Here is a 5,866-nt window from a genome sequence, read left to right as displayed (position 1 = left end):
GGATGTTAACTCCTGTTTCCCGTAGAAACAAAAGGAATCAATCAGATAAAGATGTTCAAAATTTTAAATCCCGAAGTGACTTCTTCTCATCTACTTCGGACACCGACTCCCGTTTCCTGTAAAAAGAAAAGGAATCAATTAGTTGAAGATATTCAAAATTTGTGATCCAAAATAACGGATAACTTCCCTGTTTTGATCAATTGCTCTGCAAAGTTCTTCATGATTCCCAGTCCACCTACAAAATACAAACGTATGCAAATGCATGTATGCGAATGTCATGCGAATGCAAAATCTTTATGTGACTCGGATTTGCTCATCAATCGCTCCGAAGCTCAATTTATTTCAAGGAAAATATCTCTTCACAGCATCCGAATTTACTGGACTTGCCAATTCTTCTCCATCCATGTTTACAAGTATAAGAGCTCCTCCGGATAAGACCTTCCGAATCACGTAGGGGCCTTCATAATTTGGCATAAATTTTCCTCCTGGATGTTGGGCATTTGGGAGCATTTTCTTCACAACTAGCATCCCTGTTTCAAAATTTCCGGGCTTGACCTTCTTGTTAAAAGCTCTGGCTACTTTCTTCCGATAGCTTTGACCATGGCAGATGGCCCTTAATCGTCTTTCATCAATCAAATTCAATTGTTCATGTCTCTGTCGGCTCCACTCATCTTCCGTGAGCTCTACCCGAGACAGAATCCTTAAAGAGGGGATTTCCAACTCCACTGGTAGGACCGCTTCCATACCGTATACCAAAGAATAGGGAGTTGCCCCGGTTGAAGTACGTATTGAAGTTCGATAAGCCATGAGAGCATATGGCAATCTCTCATGCCAATCTCTATACTTCTCGGCAGTCTTAGCCAATATCTTCTTGATGTTCTTATTTACCGCTTCCACAGCCCCATTCATTTGTGGGCGATAAGGTGAAGAATTAAGGTGTCGTACCTTAAATTGTTCCAATAGTTGATCGACAACCTTGTTGTTCAAATTTGAGCCATTGTCTGTAATGATGGCTCTTGGCACTCCATATCTTGAGATGATATCTCGCTTGATGAATTTAGCCACACTATTCGCAGTGACATTGGCATATGAGCTAGCTTCAATCCATTTGGTGAAGTAGTCTATAGCCACCAGAATAAAACGATGTCCGTTTGAGGCCTTTGGGTTGATAGGGCCAATCATATCAATTCCCCACATGCAGAATGGCCATGGTTTTGACATTTGATGTAGCTCGGTTGGCGGCGCATTTATCTTATCGCCGTACACTTGGCATTGATGACAGGATCTAACATGCTGGTTGCAATCCGACTCGATAGTCATCCAATAATACCCGAGTCTCATGATCTTCTTGGCGAGAAGGTGGCCATTCATATGCGGTCCGCATTTCCCTTCATAAATCTCTTTCATAATGAGATTTGCTTCTTTCGAGTTTACGCACCTCAGCGGGACCGAGTCAAAGGATCTCTTGTATAGGATCCGTCCGCTAAGGAAAAATTTAGATGCCATCTTTCTGATATACTTTTTATCTTCTGATTGACTGTCCTACGGGAATTCACCCTTCAGCAGATAATTCTTAATGTCATGATACCATGGTTCTTCATCGGGTTCTTCTTCAATGACCATGCAAGATGTAGGTTGCTCCAAGATGTCAATCCTTAATGGCTCTATCTCAAGGCCATCTTGCACTTGTAACATGGCTGATAAGGTGGCCAGAGCATCTGCGAAGTGATTCCGAGTTCTTGGCGGATATTCAAAAGTGATCTCCTCAAAATGTTGGATCGGGTCCTCGAGGTACTTGTGATAAGGAATGAGTTTGGGATCCTTCGTCTTCCACTCTCCTTGAGTTTGTAAAATAATCAGCATGGAATCTCCATATACCAGTAGCTTCTTCACCTTTAATGATATGGCTAATTGTAACCCAAGAATGCAGGCTTCATATTCAGAAATATTATTGGAGCATGGGAACACCAATTTGGCTGAAACTGGATAATGTTGATCTTCGGAGGATATCAAAACCGCCCCAGTGCTCGATCCAAAGAGGTTCACCGCGCCGTCGAAATACATTGTCCATTTGTCTTCAGATATGTTCGGGATTTGACCTCCCTTGTTTTGCTCTAAAACATCCTTAGAAGGATTCTCAGCTAGCATGTCAGCAATTGCTCTTCCCTTGACAGACTTTTGGGGAGAGATTTTGATATCAAACTCTGAAAGCAGTATCTGCCATTTGGCCATCTTTCCCAACAATGTTGGTTTCTCCAAAAGGTACTTGATAGGGTCATTTTCAGTGACCAGCTCTATATGATAATGCAGTGTATACTGCCTCAATCCGTGGAGGGCCCAAACCAATGCTACGCAAGTTCTTTCCACTGCTGGGTACTTGGCTTCAGACGTTGTGAACTTTTTGCTCAAATAATATATGGCCCGCTCTTTACGTTCCTTGGGGTTAGTTTGGGCTAATAAAGCTCCCAAGGACTCATCATTAACCGTCAGATATAGAGTTAAAGGAATGTTAGGGATAGGAGGTACCAACACTGGAGGTTGTACCAAATATTCCTTGATCTTCTCAAATGCTTGCTGACATTCCGCATCCCATTTCACCTTTGCACCTTTCTTTAACAGCTTGAAGAAGGGTTTTGCGGCTTCTGATAGTTGGGATATGAATCTGGATATATAATTCAATCTTCCAAGTAGGCCCCTTACTTCCTTAACAGTAGAAGGAGTCCCCATCTCCCATATGGCTTTAATCTTGGAAGGGTCAATTTCAATACCACGACTACTCACCACAAATCCTAGCAACTTTCCGGATCTTGCGCCAAATACGCATTTTGCCGGATTCAACTTGAGCTTATACTTTCTCAATCGATCAAATAACTTCTTCAGCACTTTAACATGGTCTTCTCCAGGCTTGGACTTGGCAATCATATCGTCCACATAGACCTCAATCTCCTTATGTATCATGTCATGAAAAAGGGTCACCATAGCCCTCAAATATGTTGCCCCTGCATTTTTCAATCCAAAGGGCATTACCTTGTAGCGAAAAGTTCCCCATTGTGTAGTGAATGAGGTCTTGATCTTATCTTCTTCCTTCAACATGATCCGATTATATCCCGAGAATCCATCCATAAAGGAGAACAATTCAAAGCCCGCGGTACTGTCGACGAGTACATCAATGTGCGGTAAGAGAAAATCATCCTTTGGACTAGCTTTGTTTAAGTCTCGATAATCCACACATATTCTAATTCTCCCGTCTTTCTTCTTTACTGGTACGATGTTGGCAACCCAATCAGCATATGGGACAGCCTCGATAAATCCAACTTTAAGGAGTTTCATCACCTCTTCCTTGATCTTATCCGCCAGTTCGGGATTCATTCTTCCGGGTGATTGATTTACTGGTGTGCAAGAAGGATTGGTGGGCAGAGCATGCTCCACAATTTCACGATCCAAACCTGGCATGTCAGCATATGACCAGGCGAAAATATCTTGATATTCCTTGAGCAATGCCGTCATTCTTAAAACATCTGCTGCGGACAGGTGTCCTCCTATTTTCACTTCCTTGACGCAATCAGAATCTCCCAGATTAATAGTGATGGGTTCTTCGAAAATAGGGGGTTCGGATTCTTCAAAACAATCCCATTCTTTCTTGATATCGCTCACATCAACCTCGTCTATATCAACTTCACATGCATAATTATCGAGCTGATCTGAGTCACATATTAACCTGTTATGTATGGGTGGGATGACATGCCCGAAATGCACCATGAAAGGTTAGTATTCAAAGATGACAAAATTGAAGAATGCATGATTTTTATCACGAAAACATTTTTCAAATTCCAATTTTTAAACAAAGAAAGGAGAACTAGTCCACGATCTTCCGGACATCCCGGTTCTCAAAAGCTATTTAAAACCCAAGATCATATGGCGGGTTAGGCCTCAAGTTTCATGGTAGAATCAAATGTCATCATCGGACCAATCCGTTGCTCCATATGTCCGTAATCAAATTTGAAATGATTTTCATTAATAGATGCAACTAAGGGCAATACAATACTGCACTTCTCGGATCACAACGTGTGACCCAAAGGGTGCTAAAACAGTAAAAAGCTTCAAAAACAAATGCAGTAATCAAAATGCATTAAAAGATAAAGTTCGAAAAGAGCCTTTTACTCGGGGGTGGGGAAATCATCATCCAGCCACTCAATTATCACGTTCACCCGATTATCCAGGAATGGGTTGAATAGGTCCGGCTCTGCATCCTCGGAGAGGTCCTCATCTTCCAGCCATTTGCCTCCTTTAGAGAATACCTCGAATAAGGGGTTTAGGAATATCTTCCCTTTGGCCTTCCATGCGTCGGTGCCTATAAAATGGCCACCTTGGTGTCCACCGCGTCCACGGTCTCCATAACACTTGTTTCAACCTCGGCCTCGACCCGTATTATTCTTTACAATTCCATTATAACCCGGACCAACCTTGTGGTCATTTGAGCTCAAATTCGGAGGGTTAAGGATTCCCTGACCATATTTCCCTAATCCGGCACCCGGAATAAAACCGTTCGAGAGCAGCACTTTTCCCGCCATAGTCGCAGGCTTCGAAAGCTCTGGTGTAGCCACCTTTGCATCCGGTGACACGTGCATGACGTATACAATGTCGAAGGTATGATAACTCAGCTCCTCCTCCTTTGAAGGCTCAATGTATGGAACCATCCCTTTTAAAGCGGCTCGATGTCCCGTCTCGCCATGGACGGTGATCGCTTGACCCTTAACCACAAATTTTAACTTTTGATGCGGGGAGGAAGGTACCGCTCCCGAAACATGAATCCACGGTCTTCCCGGGAGCGGGGTAAAGGCGCTTGGAATGTCCAGCACTTGGAACGGTATAGAGAAAGTTACCGGTCCAATGTCAATGTCCAATTCGATCTCTCCCACCACACTCTTAGAGACTCCATCAAACGACCGGATGGTGGCCTTGGATGTCTTCAGGAAATCTTCATTTATCCCCAAGCTTCTCAAAGTGCTCAAAGGACATAGGTTAAAAGCAGAGCCATTATCAATCAAAACATGAGGAACCTCCTTTCCATGACACCTCACGGCGATGTAGAGAGCTCCATTGTGGACACGCCCCTCTTTTGGGAAATCCTCATCCGAGAAGGATATCCGGTCTTTCAAAAGGATAGCACCCACGAAGTCCCCAAGTTGAACTTCGTTAATTGTTTCCGGAACATGTACCTCATCCAGCACCTTCGGGAGGGCATTCTTGTGTTTTTCAGAATTCTTGAAGAGATCTAATAAGGAAATCTGTGCGGGCATCTTCCGCAGTTGGTTAACGACCTCATATTCACCGGTCCTCACGACCGATTGCAACTTCTCAACCTCTTCCTCGGTTGGGACTCTCTTTTTAGAATCCGCTTCTCTCGGGGGATAACATCTTCCCGATCTCATTATGGCATCAATCTCGCCCGTTCCATAGTCCCAGTGGACCGCCCTTGAATTATACTCCTCCACGGGCGGTAACTTAATCTTCACCGGTATGATCTTTTCGGGTGATGACGGTTTTTTCGAACTAGAAGCTTCCAACTCCCAACTATCAACTTTGTTCAAATCAATCACGAAACGAATCGGGGTATCTACCATCTCGATCATTTCATCTTCATGAACATCTTCGTGGTTATGTTCTGGACCTGGCCTTACCAGCGTGCCATTTTCTTCATCCAGATCCTCTCGCCTTTCTCTTCGACTCTTAGAATAATCCCTTCAATTCTCATACCAATCTCCACCAGATGTTGGAATGACGAGTAAGTGTACTCATACATGCGATCAAAGTATTCCGCCGGAAGTGACTTGAGTACGAACTCCAGCATTTCTCTCTCCGACAA

At 43.6% G+C, this 5,866-nt stretch overlaps 1 pseudogene; it reads right to left on the bottom strand.

The window, feature by feature from the left end:
• Nucleotides 1-342: 342 nt before the first annotated feature.
• On the bottom strand, nucleotides 343-3,231 carry LOC125314627 (annotated as a pseudogene).
• Between the last annotated feature and the right edge of the window lie 2,635 nt (nucleotides 3,232-5,866).

The sequence above is a fragment of the Rhodamnia argentea genome, chromosome 4, assembly GCF_020921035.1.
Source record: "Rhodamnia argentea isolate NSW1041297 chromosome 4, ASM2092103v1, whole genome shotgun sequence".
Taxonomy (NCBI): domain Eukaryota; kingdom Viridiplantae; phylum Streptophyta; class Magnoliopsida; order Myrtales; family Myrtaceae; genus Rhodamnia; species Rhodamnia argentea.
The sequence above is the reverse complement of the archived record's forward strand: the minus strand, read 5'-3'. Positions and strand labels throughout refer to the sequence as shown.